Source organism: Lissotriton helveticus, chromosome 11, assembly GCF_964261635.1.
Source record: "Lissotriton helveticus chromosome 11, aLisHel1.1, whole genome shotgun sequence".
NCBI lineage: Eukaryota > Metazoa > Chordata > Amphibia > Caudata > Salamandridae > Lissotriton > Lissotriton helveticus.
The window spans coordinates 1,086,626,343-1,086,647,550 of NC_136072.1; positions in this window are offsets into that span (position 1 = coordinate 1,086,626,343).

The following is a 21,208-nucleotide window of genomic DNA, read 5'->3' on the forward strand; positions in this document are numbered from 1 at the left end:
TACGAGCCATGAGATACACCGCTAAAATAGATACCTTGGATCAGATAAAGAAAAAGCGCAAATTTTGGCTACCATTCTTGACACACTTTGGATAAGGGAGGGAAATTTTGGCGGAGAGGGAGGGAAATTCTGGCGTGGAGAAGACGACTTAAACAATAATAATCCGATGATTAAGGACTTGGCCTATCTCACCGGCGGTTTCTTTTTCCTCCGGCCCAGGAGATTGAACTGAAATGGTAGCAGTGCTTTAAGAGATGGACTCTCAAACATGAGTTGGTTTGCACAAGAGTTTCCATATTCAAAGTAGCACTGCATGAGCCGTTGTCGGTAAAGCTGGTATATGAGATAAAAGCCCATGGGTGGTATCGTTTATTCAGAAATGGGTGGCGAAAAAAGGCTAATGAGGATATAATTAAAAAAAAGAAAAAAAAAGAAAAAAAAGCAATGTCGCAGCGATGGGAAATGCGGCAAAGTTCAGATACAAAGAAATAAAGACATGAAGATCTTCCAGATGTGGCACGCTTCTCGGGGATGCGGGAAGTCCTCGGTTCGATGCATGGACTGCAGCGGCAACACCCTTATGAGGCGACGACAACAGCTCCAGCGGCGGCACTCTTCTCCCACGATGCGTGAAGCTTCTGCTCGATGCGACAACTACAGCGGTGACATCCAAAATGCAACGGCATCAGTTCCGACGGCGGCGCGCTTCTCGGGGATGCGAGGTGCTCTTGGTCGATGCGGTGCCATGCGACAGTTCCAGTGGCGACACCCTCCTTCAGAGTTGCGACGGCGGCAGCAGCGACGGCGACACGCTTCCTCTTCGTTGCAGCACGCTTCTCTCCGATGCGGTGCAGTGCGACAGTTCCAGCCTCGACACCCTCCTTCGGAGTTGCGACGGCAGGCCCAGCGACGGTGACACGCTTATTCTCGTTGAGTCGTGCTTCCAGCTCCTTGCGACACGCAGTCCCTCAGAAGGCCCAAAACAGCAGCAGGCACTTCCAAAAGAACTCTGGAGAGCTGGGGGGTGAAGTCTGTTGTCCCTGAGACTTCAGCAGGAGGCAAGCTCTTTTCCAAGCCCTGCAGATCCTTCACAAGTTGAAAGCAAAGTACACAAAGTTCCTTTCTCCTTCCTTTGGCAGTAAGGCAACCACTGCAGGCCAATCCCCCAAGCAGCTCTTCAGCCCAGTCCAAACCAGTTCTGAAGCACTCTCTTTACCAGACTTCTCCTTTCTTTTCACAGTGCAGGGCATGCACATCAGACGCCCCACAGGAGGTGGAGTCAGCATTGTGGAAGGCAAGTACAGTCCTGGAGCACTTTGTTTACAGGACACCATCTCTTCTTTCAGTGTGCAGGGCAGAGACATCAGCTGCTCCCCAGGGGGTGGAGCCAGCATTGTGGAAGGCAGGCACAGCCCTATTCAAGGTTCAGGTGCAACTCCCCCCTCCCATCTAGATGCTGATCTCTCTATTCACCACTGGGTGACTGAGCCTGTCTCCTGGAATTCCCCAGCCCTGTCACTCACAAAACCAGACATAGGAATACACAACATAGCAGAGGCAGGTTTGAATGGTTAGGCAAGCAAATACCTACTTTCTAAAAGTGGTATTTGCAAACACAGAATATTAAAATCACTTCACTAAAAGATGTATTTTATTATTCTGAGTTCAGGCATACTAAACTCAAATTTCTACCATGTTCTCTGAGACAGTTAGGATTATAAAATGTAATAACTCTAACAACCCATTCTGGCCTATGGAGAACAGGTAGCCTTACAATAGTGAAAAACGAAAAGGGCTGTAATTCACTATTAGGACATGCCACACACATCAGGGCATGGCCTACCTTATACTTACAATGCACCCTGCCCTTGGGCCTACCATATGGGTGACTGATATGAAGAAAAGGGAAGGTTTAGGGACTGGAAAGCGGGTGCACTTGCCCAGTCAGCTTGACAGTACCAGACTGCATGCAGGCTCTGCAATGGCAGACCGTAGACACATTATACAAGGCTGCTTTTGTGGGCGGCACAACCAGTGCTGCAGGCCCACCAGCAGCATTTGGATTTACACTCCCTGGGCACACTCAGTGCACTAGACTAGGGTCTGACAAGTAAACCAAATAGCCAAACATGGAACCACTGATTAGTACATCAATTTACAATAGGGAGCACTTGCACTGTGGCACTGAATAGCAGTGGCACAGTGCCCAAAGCATCTAACACCAGCAAAAATACATGAGGCAACAGCAAAAATGGTAGGGAGACCCACACCAATGGTGCCAGGTCTAACACGTGTCCCTTCCAGCTGAAAAGTGGGGAGAACTACCCTAACTCCTGGGAGTTCTCTTCACTAAGGCGGAAAAATCTGGACAGACCATCAGCGTTGGCATGTTCTGTACCAGGGAGGTTTTCCACCGTAAAGTCAATACCCTGTAGGGAAATAGACCACCTCAACAGCTTTGGATTCTCACCCCTCATCTGCATCAACCATCTGAGGGGCCTGTCTGAACCCAGAAGTGAGTCCCAAACAGGTATGGTCTCAACTTCTTCAGTGCCCACACCACAGCAAATGCCTCATGCTCGATAGCACTCCACCTCTGTTCCCGTGGAAGTAAGCTTCTACTGATAAAGGCTACAGGTTGATCTAGGCCCTCCTCATTCATCTGTGACAGAACAGCCCCCACACCATGCTCTGAAGCGTCTGGACGATAAACTCTCTTGAGAAGTTGGGTGCCAGGAGCACAGGCGCCGTGCACATGGCAGCTTTCAGGGCCTCAAAAGCTTTCTGACAGGTGTCAGTCCAGATCACCTTCTTGGGCTGCTTCCTGGAAGTCAGCTCTGTCAAGGGTGCAAAAATGTTGCCATACCCGATGACAAACCTCCTGTAATACCCTGTGAGACCTAAGAAGGCTCTCACCTCTGTCTGGGTTTTGGGTGGCTCCCAAGCCAGGATGGTTTTAATCTTGGGTTGTAGGGGCGCCACCTGGCTGCTCCCAACTTGGTGTCCCCAGTACACCACGGAACCCTGCCCGATCTGGCACTTACTCGCCTTCATCGTGAGGCCTGCTTTCCGCAGCGCCATCAACACTTCCCAGAGGGGGGGTAGATGTTCCTCCCAACTGGCAATGAACACTGCTATGTCAACCTCTGAAAGGTGGCAGGGGCATTCTTCATCCCAAAGGGCATAACACGGAACTGGAAATGCCCTTCTGGTGTGGAGAATGCTGACCTCTCCTTTGCCCCATCAGTCAAGGCGGTCTGCCAGTACCCAGACGTCAAGTCAAACGTGCTGAGGTACCGAGCAGCCCCTAGCCGATCAATGAGCTCATCAGCTCTGAGGATGGGGTGCGTGTCCGTCTTCGTGACTGAATTGAGCCCTCTGTAGTCCACACAGAACTGGAGTTCGGCTGTGGCACCCGGCGCCGCAGCCTTCGGGACCAAGACCACTGGGCTGGCCCAAGGACTGCTGGAGGACTCAATCACCATAAGCGCAAGCATCTTTGAGACTTTCTCTTTGATGAAAGCCTTTACCCTGTCAGTTACCCTGTAAGACTTGTGCTTCACAGGTAAGCTGTCTCCTGTGTCCACATCATGGACGCACCAATCTGTGACACCAGGAACCAGGGAGAACAGATCAGAAAACTGTCCCATCAACTGGCGGAAGTCATTCTGTTGCTCGTGGGTCAGGGTGGAAGAGAGGTTAACACCATCCACTGACCCATCTTGCTCTGAGGCTGACAAGAGGTCAGGAAGAGGCTCAGTCTCCTCCTCCAGCCCAGCATCTGTTGCCAAGAGCATGCCCACTTCAGACTTCACCAAGTGGGGCTTAAGACGGTTGACATGTAGGACCCTCAAGGGGTTCCTAGGAGACCGCAAGTCCACCAAGTAGGTAACTGGACTCTTGCGCTCCACAACCTCAAATGGTCCGGTCCACTTATCTTGGAGCGCGCAGAGCTCCACTGAGGCCATAACCCACACTTTCTGGCTAGGTTGAAGCTCTACCAGAGTGACATTCTGGTCATACCAGCGCTTCATCTCTTCCTGGCTGGCTTCCAGATTCGCCTCAGCGAGTTGCCTGAAACGCCTAGTCTGGTTTCTAAAGGCTAGCATGTAGCTATATACATCCTGGGGAGGTTTCCTGGAATATTGCTCCCAGCCTTCTTTAACCAAACTCTGACTGGGTGTCCATAGAGAAGCTCAAAGAGACTGAACCCTCTAGATTTCTGTGGCACCTCACGGTATGCAAAGAGTAGGCACGGTAAGAGGACGTCCCACTTACGCCTCATGGGTTCCTCAAGACCCATTATCATGCCCTTCAGGGTCCGGTTGAACCTTTCAACCTGCCCATTTTCTTGGGGGTGGTAAGGAGTGGTGAACATGTAGGTTAAACCACACTCCTGCCACAGGGACTTCATATACTTGGAAATGAAGTTGGTCTCCCGGTCAGACACTACCTCGCGAGGGAATCCCACTCGGGAGAACATTCCCATCAGTGCTCGTCCTATCACGGGGGCCGTCACTGTCCTCAGAGGTATGGCTTCCGGGTACCGGGTGGCATGGTCCACTAAGACCAGGATGAACCTGTTGCCCATGACTGTCTTGGGATCCAGTGGCCCCACAATGTCAATCCCCACCCGCTCAAAGCTTGTACTGACCATAGGGAATGGCTGGAGAGGAGACCCTTGTGCTTCCTCCCACTCTTTCCACTTGCCTGGCAAGTCTGACAAGTCCTGCCATGAGTATCGGAACTCTTGCGCATTTGGGGCCAATGAAAGTGGGTGACAAGCCTCTCAAAGGTCTTGTCCTGCCCCAAATGTCCTGCTAATGGCACATCATGAGCCAGCCCCAGTAGGGAGGCTCTGAACTTCTGGGGTACCACCAGCACACGGGCTGACCCAGGTTCAGCAACCTTAGGCTCACTATACAGGAGACCATTCTCCCAGTAAATCAAGTGTGAACCTGACTGATCACCTGCTGCCTGGCTTACAGCCTGTTGCCGCAAGCCCACAAGAGAAGGGCACTCTCTCTGCTCCTTGCAAAATTCCTCCCTGGAGGGGCCTCCTTCTTGCTGCCTATGGGGCAGCTCAGGCAGGTCCCCCAGTTAAGCTACTTGCTTCCCGGTAGGCTCCAGGTCATCTCCCTCAAGGTCTACCTCCTCCTGGGCCAAGAGAATTTCGGGGGCCGGTTCCCCGCGCCCCTCACCACGTCCCTCTTTGGCAGGTTCCTGGGCCTCCCTCTCAGGCTCCAGGTCCTCTTGAGAACCCCTACTGGCTGACATTGCCCGGGTGGTCACGCAAGCCCAGTCAGGCAGTCCAACCATCTTCAAGTGAGTTGTTTTCTCCACCTTTTCCCAAGGGGAGCTCACCAAATCATTTCCCAACAAACAGTCAACAGGCATGGCAGGCATCGCAGCTACCTGAAGAGTACCAGAGACCCCCCCCCACTCAGAGGGAACCTGAGCCATTGGACAATGACTCTCTGTGTTGTCGGCGCTATCAACTCAGCAAAATGCATGAGGGACAATCTGCTCTTGAGACACCAGGTAACACCTGACAGCTGTCACACTGGCTCCTGTATCTCTAAGAGCCTCCACCTTTTGACCATTGACGGTCACTCGCTGGCCATATTTCTTAGTGTTCCTGGGCAGCTGAGCCTCTGAGACCATCTCACTGTATCCTAAAGAGACTAAGGTCATCTGTGCAGGACACTACCCACCTTGAACATCAATCTCCTCCCCCAAGGCTACACTAGCCATCTGCCGAGGCGGAGCACCAGTGGGTGCTTGTTTACCAAACAGGCGGCACCTGGTATCATTCGCCTTATGACCCAGGTCGCCACATTTGCAACACTTCAGGGGGCCCTGTGGAACAGGACTTCCTGTTGGGGCCCCTTGCTTTCTCTCAGGGGGAGGCTGGGAACCTTTCCCTTGGTTCCCTTGGGGACTACGTTGGGGCCCTTTGCGGAACTCCTTCTGTTTACCCTTGTCCCCCCCACTCTTCTGCTGGGGACCCTGCCCACCTTTGGCTGAGTCTTCCACATGACCCTTGTGGACCCGGGTGCTCACCCAGCGGTCCGCCTCCTCAGCAAGCTTCCTAGGTTTAGTCAGCTTGCTATCTATCAGATGCTGGGGCAGCACTGGAAAACAATTATCAGACCAGTGCTCCCATGCAATCAAATCAAAGAGACCTTGAAAATCATTAACATTGCTGCCCTTTACCCAACTATCCAATGCTCTGCAAAAGAAAGTGACATATTCATCCTAAGTACTGTTTTCTAACTTTTTGCATTTCCTGAACCTCAGCCTATAGAGCTCAGGTGTCAAGCCATATCTAGAAATCAATGCTTCTTTCATGTGGCTGTATGAATTGTGGACATCAGAAGGCAAGTCTAACAATGTATCCCACCCCTCACTAAGGAACCTTCCCCACAACCCCGCTCCCCAATCTCTCTCCGGGACCTGGTTGAAAGACATGGCTACCTCATAGACTCTGAACCACTGACCAATATCATCATTTTTGTAAAACTCCTTCACCACATCCTTGGGAATATGCACTCTACTTTCTCTATGTACTGACGGTATGCTGCCACCAGAGGGAGTAACTTCTAAAATTTTGTTTTTCAACTCCAACTTCCTCAAAACATTTTCATGCTCAAACTGCATTTTCTTTTCCTCAATATCTAATCTTCTATCTTCTAATTCCACTTGCCTATTCACCTTGAACTTGGTCATCTCCATTTCGTGCCTTCTTGATCTCTCTCTGTCCTCCAACTCCTCTGGAGACAGACTTTTGTTAGAACCAATGATACCTGCAGGGGAAGGTGCCTTCCTTCCTCCTGGGCCCAATGGCCCTTCTTGTTGCACAATTGCCAAGTCATCCCCTTCTTCAATTTCAGGGGTTTTCCTTGCTTCCACCCAGGCCCTCAGCGCCTTGTAGAATTCTTCTTTCTTGGTGCACCCAACAGTGGAAACCTTGAATTTCTTACAAAAATACTTCAGGTGCTTTACTTTGTAGCTTTCTAGCTTCTCTTCTTCCATTCACAATCAAGGGAGGCTACGGATTTTGCTCTCTCTACTACAACTGAATCAGGCATCTTTCAAAAATAGATGAAAAATCCAAAAAGGAATCTACCAAAAAGTATGTGGTATCGTTATGGTCTGCACTCAGTAAGTAGTGTTCACCAGTCACTCTACATGAGTCAAAAATGCAAATCCAGAATCCTCACGCTGACCACCAATGTTAGATTTGGGGGTCTCTAGTTGGCACAGGTAGGTACAAATAGGGACCCTCTCCTCTAGTCAGGATAAGGGGATTACACTCCTAAAATAACCCCTGCTCACCCTCTTGGTAGCTTGGCACGAGCAGAAGGGCTTTACTTCAGAGGCGTTGTGAGTTAAGCAGTTGCGACCACATACAGTAACCCAGTGACAACACTACAAATGGACACCACACAGGTTTTATATAAAAAATAAGTAGACTTTATATAGAGTTACCACAAGACCATAAACGACAAAAATACATACTATGATTACTTTAAGATGGTAGATGTAAGCTTAGTTCAGTTCAGTTCTTAGATGCAACACTCTGCGTCAATGTACCTTAAGTTGTGTTGCGCTTCCACGACAAGCAATGTCGCAGCGATGGGAAATGCGGCAAAGTTCAGATACAAAGAAATAAAGACGTGAAGATCTTCCAGATGCGGCACACTTCTCGTGGATTCGGGAAGTCCTCGGTTCGATGCGGGACTGCAGCGGCAACACCCTTACGATGCGACGACAACAGCTCCAGCGGCGACGCTCTTCTCCGACGATGCGTGAAGCTTCTGCTCGATGCGACAACTACATCGGCGACATCCAAGATGTGACAACAGCAGCTCCAATGGCGGCGCGCTTCTCATGGATGCGAGATGCTCTTGGTCGATGCGGTGCAATGCAACAGTTCCAGTGGCGACACCCTCCTTCGGAGTTGCGACGGTAGGCACAGCGACGGCGACATGCTCCGACCTCGTTGCGAGATTCTTCTCCTGATGCGGTGCAGTGCGACAACTACAGCAGCGACACCCTCCTTCAGAGTTGCGACGGCAGCAGCGGCGACGACGACACGCTTCCTCTTCGTTGCGGCACGCTTCTCTCCGATGCGGTGTAGTGCGACAGTTCCAGCCGCGACACCCTCCTTCGGAGTTGGGATGGAAGGCCCAGCGACGGCGACACGCTTCTTCTCGTTGAGTCGCGCTTCCAGCTCCTTGCGACACGCAGTCCCTCATAAGGCCCAAAACAGCGGCAGGCACTTCCAAAAGAACTCTGGGGAGCTGGGGGTGAAGTCTGTTGTCACTGAGACTTCAGCAGGAGGCAAGCTCTTTTCCAAGCCCTTGCAGATCCTTCACAAGTTGAAAGCAAAGTACACAAAGTTCCTTTCTCCTTCCTTTAGCAGTAAGGCAATCACTGCAGGCCAATCCCCCAAGCATCACTTCAGCTTGGGAATAGTCTCACCTCAGTTTCTTCAGGTTCCTCTCCTCAGTAAAGGTTTCTTCTTGTAGTCCAAAGTGATCTAATTTCATGGGATCAGGGTCCCCATATTTATATCCCAAAATCCTTTGTTCTCTGAGGGGAGAGGGGCCTTTGCCCAGTCCAAACCAGTTCTGAAGCACTCTGTTTACCAGACTTCTCCTTTCCTTTCACAGTGCAGGGCATGCACATCAGATGCCCCACAAGAGGTGGAGCCAGCATTGTGGAAGGCAAGTACAGTCCTGGAGCACTTTGTTTACAGAACTCCTTCTCTTCTTTCAGTGTGCAGGGCAGAGACATCAGCCGCTCCCTAGGGGGTGGAGCCAGCATTGTGGAAGGCAGTCACAGCCCTATTCAAGATTCAGGTGCAACTCCTCCCTCTCATCTAGATGCAGATCTCTCTATTCACCACCGGGTGACTGAGCCTGTCTCCTGGAATTCCCCAGCCCTGTCACTCACAAAACCAGACATAGGAATACACAACATAGCAGAGGCAGGTTTGAATGGTTAGGCAAGCAAATACCTACTTTCTAAAAGTGGTATTTGCAAACACAGAATATTAAAATCACTTCACTAAAAGATGTATTTTATTATTCTGAGTTGAGGCATACTAAACTCAAATTTCTACCATGTTCTCTGAGACAGTTAGGATTATAAAATGTAATAACTCTAACAACCCATTCTGGCCTATGGAGAACAGGTAGCCTTGCAATAGTGAAAAACAAAAAGGGCTGTAATTCACTATTAGGACATGCCACACACATCAGGGCATGGCCTACCTTATACTTACAATGCACCCTGCCCTTGGGCCTACCATAGGGATGACTGATATGAAGAAAAGGGAAGGTTTAGGGACTGGCAAGTGGGTTCACTTGCCCAGTCAGCATGACAGTACCAGACTGCACACAGGCTCTGCAATGGCAGACCTTAGACACATTTTACAAGTCTGCTTCTGTGGGTGGCACAACCAGTGCTGCAGGCCCACCAGTAGCATTTCGATTTACACGCCCTGGGCACACTCAGTGCACTAGACTAGGGTCTGATCAGTAAACCAAATAGCCACACATGGAACCACTGATTAGTACATCAATTTACAATAGGGAGCACTTGCACTGTGGCACTGAATAGCAGTGGCACAGTGCTCAAAGCATCTAACACCAGCAAAAATACATGAGGCAACAGCAAAAATGGAAGGAGACCCACGCCAATGGTGCCAGGTCTAACAGTACTTGAAATCCTGTTATCCTATTATAAATTCAGCACTACATCACTAGAAAGGAAAGAAAAAAAATCAGAATGACCCACTCACCCATGGCTTCGAAAAGCTCGAAAGCTGTGGTGATGAATCCAGGTGAAAGATTCAAATCTCTAAACTCTTTTCAAACTAATGATCCAACAAGAGTATGCAGTTCCTTTTGAAGACGGTGGGGAGAGTAAGTATAGGTACAGTTTATTAGAGGGGGAATTTACTTCAATAGGAGCAAGAGCCATCACACACCCAGATGGGTGTCATGTTTCATCATTGGGCTCCTCATCGGGCTGGTGCTGCAATGTCCAACCTGAACCTGCCTGTTGGATTTATAGTTCAAACAGCTTGGGTTTTCTCACCCAGGTTTCAATGTGAAAGTTCTCACAGGTGAAAAAGGAGCTGGGTAAGAGTACTACCTGGGTCCAGGAGTGGGGACAGCCCCTTACACAATCAATAGTTCATCAAACTTAAAATTAGACGAAACTTACTTTCAAATCCATTCAGCAGGTCTTGTTTCAATTCTCTTTATTCAAAATCTTCTTAAAAACGACTGTAGCTAACGCGTTTCGTCCCTAAGAACTTCTTCAGGGCTTATATATTTCCAGGGATATTTAATCTTAATATCGAAGTCCTTATAGGTTGGGGATCCAATTTATGTCGTCTGTCTCTGGGAGGTTATAGGTGTTAACCTATCGCAATTTGTGATCGGAGTCAATGTGCTCCAGTCGCGTGGTCCATTCGTTGTGTGTGATTTGGAATGAATATGAAATTTTGTTTTGTCAAATATTAAGTTTCATGGACATTGATTGGATTGCTGGATCATATTGTATTGTTATGAATTGTAGGATATTGTTTCCTAGGAGGCTTAGGGGTATTGTGCCTCAGATCCCTGGCACCCTGAGAGTAAGACTAACTACAACCCCGTTGTATGAGAGGACAGTCACAATTGCCCCATACCCTGCCTTTCTTGTGTTTATACAATCAGTAGTTCATCTTGAAGCCCATGAGCGTTCAGATACTGTAGAGGTAAGTTGTATGGCCCAAGGGACACTACTTAAGGACAGCGAGAGGGCTCAGTACATGTTCTATAAATGTCAGTTCCAGAGCCTGGGTGCCCCTGTCTGCTGTACATTCCCACTGGAGAGCTTCTAGTGATGCCTGAAGCGTGAAGAAGGCAGGGGTTATTTGGGTAGTCTCAGCCTCCTATAGGGATTTATTTTATTACTCAACCCTTCTGAAAGTGATATAAAAAAACCTTTGCCCCCCCCCCTGCAATGTACTGCGAGGGGGCCCACTATTTTTGGTCACCTACCATCTGCAGTTTTCAAGCACCTCACCCTTGTAACCTACCCCCAAGGGTTTAGAGTAATAGCTTCAAGGAGAACAAGTCCTGCAGTCGGGGAGACAATAGTGCATATCAAAAAATGTTTTTAGTGTTAATGATTTGTAAAATGGGGCTGTAGAGGCTCCAAAACTAGGAATGTTTTGTGACATGAAGGGATTCAAGAGCACGGCCATAGGGCTATGAGCCTATTGAAGATGACAGATGGAAAAACGGGTCACTTTATGCTATTGAAAATTTCATCTGTCATGCACCAATGGACTTTGTTAAAAGAGGTGAAGAACAGCAGTGCTGGTTAGAGGGGGGCTCAATTTCATTTTTGAAGGGTACATCTTTTGTTCCTACATACCATTCTAACGAATTTGAACAACAGATAAGCTTCTTTAAATTCATGAGAAATTTAAGGTTACGTCATGTTTTTTGAGAATGTTGCTATAGAACGAGCTCGCAGAGAAGAGGGAACTTAATGGGTTAAAAAAACAAAAGCACCTTTCTAGCACCTGCGAGTCACAAAGTACTGGATTCTTTTTAAGTAATTGTTCAAATAAAAGTTTAAGAATGACTTTAAATCCAAGGCTCCTAAGATTTCAAATTTAAGTATGAAAGAAAAAGAAATCATCTAACACATTGCCAACAAGCCATAAATAGTATGTTGCAAAGCAGATAAAGGTGGCACCTTAGCCATCATGGATAGCTCCTTTTACATTAAAAATGTCAATGACCACGTTCTCGGCGATTCCACATACATGAAGGTACATTCCAATCCCACCACGGAATTTTCCAGAATTCTATCTAACATCTTAAACAGATCCATGACCCTTGGTGCCATCACAGAGGATGATAGAAGATATCTCACACAAAGAAACCAGAGGACTCCCAGCATACAAATGTTACCTAAGATACATAAAAACCTCACATAGCCGCCATTCAAACCTATAGTATCCACATGAAATTCCATACACGAGCCAGCTGGCAAATATATGGTTCATCATTTCCAACCACTGGTCCTAAATATGAGGACCTATTTGGAAGACACCACTGTCTTCCTGAACAAGATTGAGAACATAAACCTTGAAATCAACAGTGTTAGACCTGTCTGCTTCTGAGAGTCCCCTCACACTATGATTTATTTTGTTCCCCCGTGCCTCCTAAAATGTGTCGCTTTTTCTTTGTCTACCAGGATCTTTTTGTGTGTTGTCCCATGGGGCTAGATGCTCTTTGATGCCCAGTTGCTCACCAAGTTCATGGCACCTATGTACAAGGCGCCTGACGGAACCGGTGGCATAACCAACTGGGGTTGTCAACCCTAAAATGGTGGACACCATTGTCCCCTATGAGAGTGACTCCCATTGGAGCCCCTCTGACCTCTGACCCTTTGAAGGTTTTGGCGCACTTTGTGTAACCTGCAAACCTGACAGGAATCCCCTCAGGAGTTACAAGTACACAAAATGGCAGCCTTAGGAAGCCCAGTACGGTGGCTCCTAATGACCAAAAAGATACCTTGAAAGGGCCATGTCATTGACATAGCCAGGGAAGGTTCTAGAACCTTCTGGCTCGTGCTGGCATCCTAGGGCACTGGCTATAAAAGGCCCAGTCCCTGGCGGCCTTTAAAATATAGAAGAATGATCAAAGAACACCAGAAGAAGAGGACTTGACCCCAGATTGACACCTGCTCTGTTAACCCCCTGAGGCAGCTGATAGCGCAGGCAGAAGAGCAGCAGAGGTTGCTGGCGTGGACCCTGACTGGCGTTCCAGTCAGAAGCGTGAGCAGTGACCTCTAGCCTTCAGCGCCTGGTCAGCGAGTGCCCAATTGCCCCTCAGAGACTTTGGCCATAGTTAGAGCCTCCCCGCCCCCCAGTGGTGAGATCGCAACTGCAACTCTTAAAAGTGCCACCTTCAACTTAAGTGCCTCCTGGTGGGCGTTCGGACGTCTCCGAACCCACCGCCGTCGACGCGCTGTTTGTGGATAGAAGTTGAGGTGCTGCGCTGGGGCGGGAAAAGGCTGGCCTTCATTTGGGCGAGAATACTGTCTCTGCCCTGCCCGAGTGACTTGGGAGCTGGTGTGTGGGCGGGAACCCCCCCCCGTGAGTGAGCTCGGAGGGAGGATCGCAGAGCCCCTGGAACCCCCCTTCGCCCTTGGGAGAAGTGCCATACTGACTGGAGCGCTTACCGGCGCCGCCGAAGTGAGGTGGGCCGTCTCTACCCCTGAAGTTGCCGCGTTGTTGTGGAACTGTGATGCGGTCTCATTTTGAACTGTGCGCGCAGGTGTTTTGGCCCCTCCGGCAGCCCGTTCGACGGTCCCAAGACTCGTGAACTGGAGCCGCCTTCGGAAACCCCGCCTCCGCTGACAGAAGCGCACAGACTCCTCCGGCAGCAGTAGTATTAAACCGGCTGGCCGCGGAGTGTAATTGCCGTAGTCATTTTATGCCTTTATCTTCCAGATATACGCGCAATGAGTTGTGAGTGCAACTAAGGGATTATCACGCGTATCTTGTGCCCAGAGAGCCCGAACTCGTGAACACTTCAAAAACTGTAAGAGCACGCATTCCGCATTGAATGACAAACGTAATGTGTTTACCCTGAAAGTGATTAATTGGTGGCAGCGATACCAGAATGACCCTGTGATATTTATGTGAAACGATCAGTATCTAACCTGCTAGGAAACTGTCCAGTCATTGCTGATATTTATTCCAGTCATTGCTGATATTTATTCCAGTCATTGCTGATATTTATTCCAGTCATTGCTGATATTTATTCCAGTCATTGCTGATATGTATTCTAATGTATTGAATCCTGATATTTATCAGTATATTTATTTATTAGAGTCCAACTATTTATTCCTGAGAAACCAGTACACAGCTAATCAAACCCATGTAAGAAATGTGAATGTGATTACCTAAGTGAACTTCCTTCAAACCCAGAGAACTTTTACATAAACGAAACGTATTTTTCTATAACAGTGGTGTGGTGTCCTTCTTTTTGTGTGGTGTGCAGGGAGTTATTATTTGGTCATAGCCGGCTTAACACAACAGCCTTCTACCGCCTTGTCACTCAAGCCAAGCTACCCCCCTTTGTGCTGGGCTTGCCTATCGCAGGTCCAACATAAAATTGGTGCTCAGCGGGTGGGATTGCGAGCCGTGCTTGTTTTGAACCCCATAATAATTCAGTGTGCACCACAGGTACACACCCGGAGTTTTCTCCTAGCGGCCCTCAAATTCAACGGTTTGCTTTTTCCAAATTCTTTCCTGGAGGTGGGTGGAAGTGACCCTCAAAGTTCTTAGCCTGGTCACCTACTTCGGGGTGGTGGTCCACACTTTTCACTGACAAGATGGAATTCGAAATGTCAGAGCTGGAGACCTATACTGTGGCCCAGCTCAAGGATTTCTGTCAGGAGAGGGGAGTGTTTGTCAGGCGAGGGGCCAAAAGAGAGGAGCTCCGTACTAGTCTGCGAGCATGGGTGGAAGCACACACGGAGGGAACGGTGGAAGAGGAGGAATCGGACAGAGGTACTGTCATTGATAGGACTGCGGAATGTCCCCCAGGGGTGGGTGAGATGTCAATCAGCCCCAAGGCAACCTCGCGGGAGGGCAGCAGTGTGTCATCGAGAGGGTTGTCAGAAACCGAGTTAGCTGACAGGAGAGAGGAAAGACTGTTAAGGTGGGAAATAGCAAAAATGGAGTTGGAAGAAAGGAGGGAGGGGAGGAGGTTGGAACATGAGTCCAAGCTGGAGATGGAAAGGAAAAGGATGGAACACGAGTTCAAGCTACGAGAACTCGAGTTCCAGGCCTCTAACATCACTCCGAAGGGTGTTGAGTCAAAGGAATTTGCCAGGGAGCCCAGGCCCCATTTACCCAAGGACGTAGTCGCCAGTTATACCGCTGGAGACAACATAGCCAAGTGGCTGGCAGCCTATGAGGTCTCCTTAAGAGCCCATGGGATCCATGAGAAGCATTGGGGTGGTGGATTATACCGGTACATGCCTCCGACAGGTAGGGATGCCCTATTGGCCCTAGACCGGGAGGAACAGGTTAATTACCCCGCCATGAAGGTGGCGCTCATCAGGAAGTTTGGGTTGACCCCTGAGAAATACCGGCAAAGGTTTAGGGGCAGCCACAAGCTGAGCTCACAAAATTGGGTTGACTTCCTGGATTTTGCCAAGAAAGCCCTGGAAGGGTGGGTCCAAGGTAGTGAGGTGGAGGACTATCAAGGGTTGTATGACTTAATCCTCAAGGAGCATCTACTCGAGAAATGTCTTCCCGAGCTGAGGCAACACCTGGTAGACAGCAAACTTACTTGCCCCCGTAAGCTTGCTGAGGAGGCGGACATTTGGGCGAGTACCCGAGTGTCCACGAAGGGGACTGGAGGAGATTCTCAGAAGTCCGGACAGGGCGCTCCCCAGAGGAAAGAGGGGGGAGATAATAAGAAAGAGTTCTCCAAAGGTCCCCAAAATAACTTTAATGGAGAAAACACCTTTTCCAACTCCAAGGCTAACCCGCAGAAGAACCCTAACCCTGGCCAGAGTCAGCAGCCAAGGGTTGTCCATTGCTTTGAGTGCGGTGGTATTGGACATTACAAAGGAGACCCGAAATGCCCAAAGAGACCACCCCCTCCCACTGGAGGAAAGGCCCCGGGTGTCGCTAGTGTAGCGCTCGGCGAGGAGATGTCCTTAAGTAAGGGAAGGGAGTGGGCGGGAGTCACCTTAGTGTCCCTGGGTGATCGGGAGATGGTTCCAAAGATCCAGGTGCCCGCGAATACTACCAAGTATGGGCAGTGGATCACCATCAATGGCCATAGAGGGGAAGCTCTGAGAGATACAGGAGCCAGTATGACTATGGTAAGGAGTCATCTGGTGTCCTCGGAGCAGGTGATGCCAGGCGTACTTCATCCAGCCGCAATGGCTGACGGCAGAATGGGTCACTATCCTGTGGCCGAGGTTCCCTTTGAGCGGGGAGGGGTTGCAGGTCCACTTCGAGTCGCCGTAAGCCCCGCCGTGCCAGTCGATTGTTTGCTGGGCAATGATATGGAGCACAATGCTTGGAAGGAGGTGGAATACCGGACTCATTCTGAGATGCTGGGTACACCTGATTGGGCCTGTGTGAGTACCAGGTCGGCGACTGCTCGAGAGGAGAAGTCGCAGGGGTCGGAGTCTGGAACAATGGCCCGCCCCGTAGCTGCTGATGAGGGAGCATGTCGAGGACAGGAGGAGCCTGCCTCGACGTCCGTGCCCCGTGAGGCGGATAGGCCACCTGCGGAGGTGGACCCGGAGTCCACGGAGGAGGACATGGTTCCGTTGGAGAACTTACCTATCCCCGCTGATTGGCGAGTGGAGGGAGGTCCGTCCAGGGAGGAACTGAGCAAGGGACAAAGGGAATGTCCCTCCCTCGAGGGTCTGAGGCAACAGGCTGAAGCCCAAGCAGCGGGTAACGAGTCTGGGAACTATCATGTTTACTGGGAGGATGGCCTTCTCTACAGTGAACCCAGGGCGCCAGTGCACGGATTGTCACGGGCCCTGGTAGTCCCACAGTGTTATCGAGCCTTCCTGTTAGAGTTGGCTCATGAGATTCCCTTGGCAGGACACTTGGGTCAGGACAAGACCTTTGCCAGGCTTGTCCCCCACTTTTATTGGCCTCGAATGAGGGTGGCGTCCGACGCATACTGTCGGTCGTGTGTGTCATGCCAAGCCAGTGGGAAAACAGGGATGAAGCTGAAAGCTCCCCTGGAACCACTTTCCGTCGTTGGCACCCCCTTTGAAAGGGTGGGCATCGACATTGCTGGGCCCCTAGATCCACCGACAACCTCCGGTCACAGGTTTATCCTGGTACTGGTGGATCATGCCACAAGGTATCCAGAGGCAATTCCTCTGAGAACCATCACTGCACCGGTGGTGGCAAAGGCCCTGATGGGGATCTTTACCCGAGTGGGTTTCCCCAAGGAAGTTGTGTCTGATAGGGGGACCAACTTCATGTCAGCATACATGCGGGCAATGTGGAAGGAGTGTGGAGTGACCTACCGGTTCACCAGTCCTTATCACCCACAGGCCAATGGCCTTGTGGAAAGATTCAACAAGACGTTGAAGGGTTTGATCAGAAGTCTACCCGAAAGCCTGCGGAGGAAATGGGACGTCCTCCTACCCTGTTTACTTTTTTCTTACAGGGAAGTGCCGCAGAAGGGAGTGGGCTTCAGCCCCTTCGATCTTTTGTACGGGCACCCTGTACGTGGACCTCTCAGCCTGGTGAGGGACTCCTGGGAAAAGTCTCCCCGGAAAGTTCCCCAGGATGTGGTGAGCTACATGCTGGCCTTCCGGAGCCAAATGGCTAAGTTGTGGAAGCAAGCTTCTGACAACTTGGAAGCCAGCCAGGCAGTGATGAAAGCGTGGTACGACCACAACGCTCACCCAGTGGAGCTGGAGCCTGAACAGTGGTGTGGTGTCCTTCTTTTTGTGTGGTGTGCAGGGAGTTATTATTTGGTCATAGCCGGCTTAACACAACAGCCTTCTACCGCCTTGTCACTCAAGCCAAGCTACCCCCCTTTGTGCTGGGCTTGCCTATCGCAGGTCCAACAAACAGCAACCCTATTATGTGTCAAATCTCTATATATTTCTATCCCGCGTCACTTGGGGTTATAGGCAGTGGAGTAATATTTGTTGACCTCTCACATGCATGAAGCTCTTAACATGTTCTTACTTGCTCTGTTACACTTTATCCTGTACCATAGTTATTTTACTTGGAAAAATCAATATTACCTACAAGAGGCAGGAACTTTCATGGAGAATTGTGCTGCCCCTTGTTACGCTAACCTTTCCATATACAGATTTGAGCTTGACAACATCCTCAGTGATCAGGAGTGGCAGAAGAATTTACTTACATATGGGAGGTATATAGGGAATATATTCTTAATAAGGAAGAGATCCAAACTGGGATTGATCACAGTCATAGAAAAGCTCAACACCATTGAGGACTGGATAGGGTTCACCAACACGATCAGTGAGAGCGACATCACATTCTTAGACATGGAGGTTACCATGAAGGATCATATTTTGGAAACCAACATATAACTACGGATCAGAACAACGTGTTACACTTCAGCAGTTTACAGCAGTATTAATTGAAGCGGCATCTTCCATATTCTCAGTTGTTAAGAATAAAACAAATTCAAACAAAATTTATATGCAGTTCCTGAAAGGCAAGGGGAATGAGGCTAGCTAAGTGTGGAAATATCCTCACTTAATAGCAGGAGGAAAGGGGGATTCCTCATTTCGGAATTAGGGCCATCACACACCCAGCCAGCTGGGTGTCATGCTTCATCATAGGGCTTGCTCCTTGTCAGGTCAGTGTTGCAATACCTGACGGGCACCCTATGAGGGGCTCTTTGGCGGAGATCTTTTGTTCCATGCCGTTTGGTGTTGTGGGTGTGAGGGACCTAAAGGTGTAGATGCGTGAAGTGTGGGTCAATGGACCGTGCAAGGGTTAAAACAGGAAATGGAAGTCCACCGAAACAATTTTAATGATTATGGCTTCCAACCTGGTTAAAAAATATAGATGTGGCGCACTCCTACTATGATGCGTCAGGATACCGTGCTCTACAATGTGGTCGACATGCATCTTGCCTTAGTGTCATAAGATCTGATGACAATTCATCAGGACCTAAAAACAGTCTATCTACACTAGTTGTGGTTTTCTAGTTACATAACCATGATAGACCACAAGCAACACCCTAAATGTGGTACCTGTGAGTATGATGGCCAACCCAAGTTAGATTTGTGACTCACACCATCGACTCCCGGCAGGTAGAGACACCTGGTAATTCCAGTGTTGTGTCACCAACCGCAAGGTCATCAGTGTACCTACCTGAACGATGCCAACCCCTGTAACTACAAAACCCCCCTCAACACCGGACCCAAATACCTCAACGACAGAGTCTCCTTCCACATGCCCAAGAGAAACCTCTGCTCCGCCGACCCGCCGAAACCCAGCGCGTCCACAGAACAAAAGCGGGTGGAAGAGCCTTCTGCTACCTTGCAGCAAAGACCTAGAACGAGGTCCCGATCAACATCAGACAGTCCTACCGCTCTGCACACCTTCAGAAAGAGCCCCAAAACCAGGCTCTTCGGCTGACTGAGAGCTGCACCTTCCCACCCCCAGCACCTTGACACTCTCAAGGGTGAGTAGAGCGCTTCAAAATTCCCTGATTGATTGATTGATTGCCTGAGCTCCTGGTTGCTTAGGACCCTAGCGGGCTCATTGCCCCCTTGCTTATTTATGCTGGCTTGGGGAACCGTTTTTTATTTTCTCATGATCGTCTGGAATGGTTGATGCCAAATTCTGCACCATCTCGGATATATGTCCTCCCAGATGCTGGATGCTTTCCTTGTATCCCCAAATTGCCTTTTTTGGCAGGTTGCTCATAGATTTTTGCTGCGTTTGCTACATTCCTTAGTTCTCCAACCATTTCATCTAAGAGAACAGGTGGTTGCATCAGTTTGGTGATCACTTCCTTGCACAAGCACATTGTGAAATCATCGTCTTTCCTGGATTGGACTCTTTTGATCAGGCCATTTAGATTCTCCAACTTTCCATCTATGCCTGACACAAAGACTGCAAGCGTATTTAACAAATCTACTAGTTTGTCCATCTTATTGGCATGGTCATTCAGTGCTTTTGCTGTAGCTTGCATTGTATTTAATACAGCCCCCCAAGACCTGTTAGGGGCTACTGAGGTATCTTTTATGCTCTCTGCAGTGGCGTAACAAGGGGGGTGGCGGCCTCCTCCCGCTCTTACCTGCTGTCTCTGGCAGAAACCCCTCACCCTGCTCTTCAATGCGTCAGTCGCGGGGCGGCAATCAGTGGAACCTCACCAGCCCCCACCCCCGCTCTTCAATGCGGCTGCCACAAACACAGGGACCGCCATGGTCCGCTAAAGGTCTAGTCATGCCACTGGCTCACTGTGCCCTCTGCTCTCGGACCTGCTGCACATGGATCAGCTGGCGGCTCTACTTCGCCTACTCCACTTGAAATGAGCACACCCACATTTGCCTGAAATCAATCAATCAATCAGAGCATTTGTATAGCGCACTACTCACCCGGAGGGTCTCAAGGCGCTGGGGGGGGGGTCCGCTACTACTCGAATAGCCAGGTCTTGAGCTGCTTCCTGAAGGCGAGGTGGTCCTGGGTCAGGCGGAGGTGGGTCGGAAGGGAGTTCCAAGTCTTGGCGGCCAGGTAGGAGAAGGCCCTTCCTCCTGTGGTGGCTCTTCGGATGCGGGGGACGGCGGCGAGGGCGTGGCTGGTCGATCGAAGCTGGCGCGTGGGAGCGTAGAAGTTGAGGCGGCTGTTGAGGTATCCTGGTCCTTGGTTGTGTAGGGCTTTGTGTGCGTGGGTGAGGAGCCGGAAGGTGATTCTCTTGTTGACCGGGAGCCAGTGCAGGTCTCTCAGGTGTCCGGAGATGTGGCTGCGGCGGGGGATGTCCAGGATGAGTCGTGCTGAAGTGTTCTGGATCCGCTGGAGTCTCTTCTGGAGTTTGGCGGTGGTTCCAGCGTAGAGGGAGTTGCCGTAGTCCAGACGGCTGGTGACGAGGGCCTGGGTGACCGTCTTCCTGGTCTCGGTGGGGATCCATCGGAAGATCTTGCATAGCATTCGCAGGATGTGGAAGCACGACGAGGAGACGGCGTTGACTTGTCTGGTCATGGAGAGGGAGGAGTCCAGGATGAAGCCCAGGTTGCGTGCGTGGTCAGTTGGTTTGGGTGCGCTGCCCAGGGCGGGGGGCCACCAGGAGTCGTCCCAGGCGGAGGGTGAGGATCCCAGGATGAGGACTTCCGTCTTGTCTGAGTTCAGTTTCAGGCGGCTGTTCGACATCCATTTGGCTACTTCTGTCATCCCTTCGTGCAGGTTGGCTCTGGCGGTGGCGGGGTCGTTAGTGAGGGAGAGGATCAGCTGGGTGTCGTCGGCGTAGGAGATGATGTTCAGGTTGTGCTGGCGTGCGATGGCTGCGAGGGGGCTCATGTAGACGTTGAAGAGAGTTGGGCTGAGCGAGGAGCCTTGAGGAACGCCGCAGATGACTTTGGTGGCCTCAGATCTGAACGGGGGGAGGCGGACTCTCTGTGTCCTTCCGGTGAGGAAGGA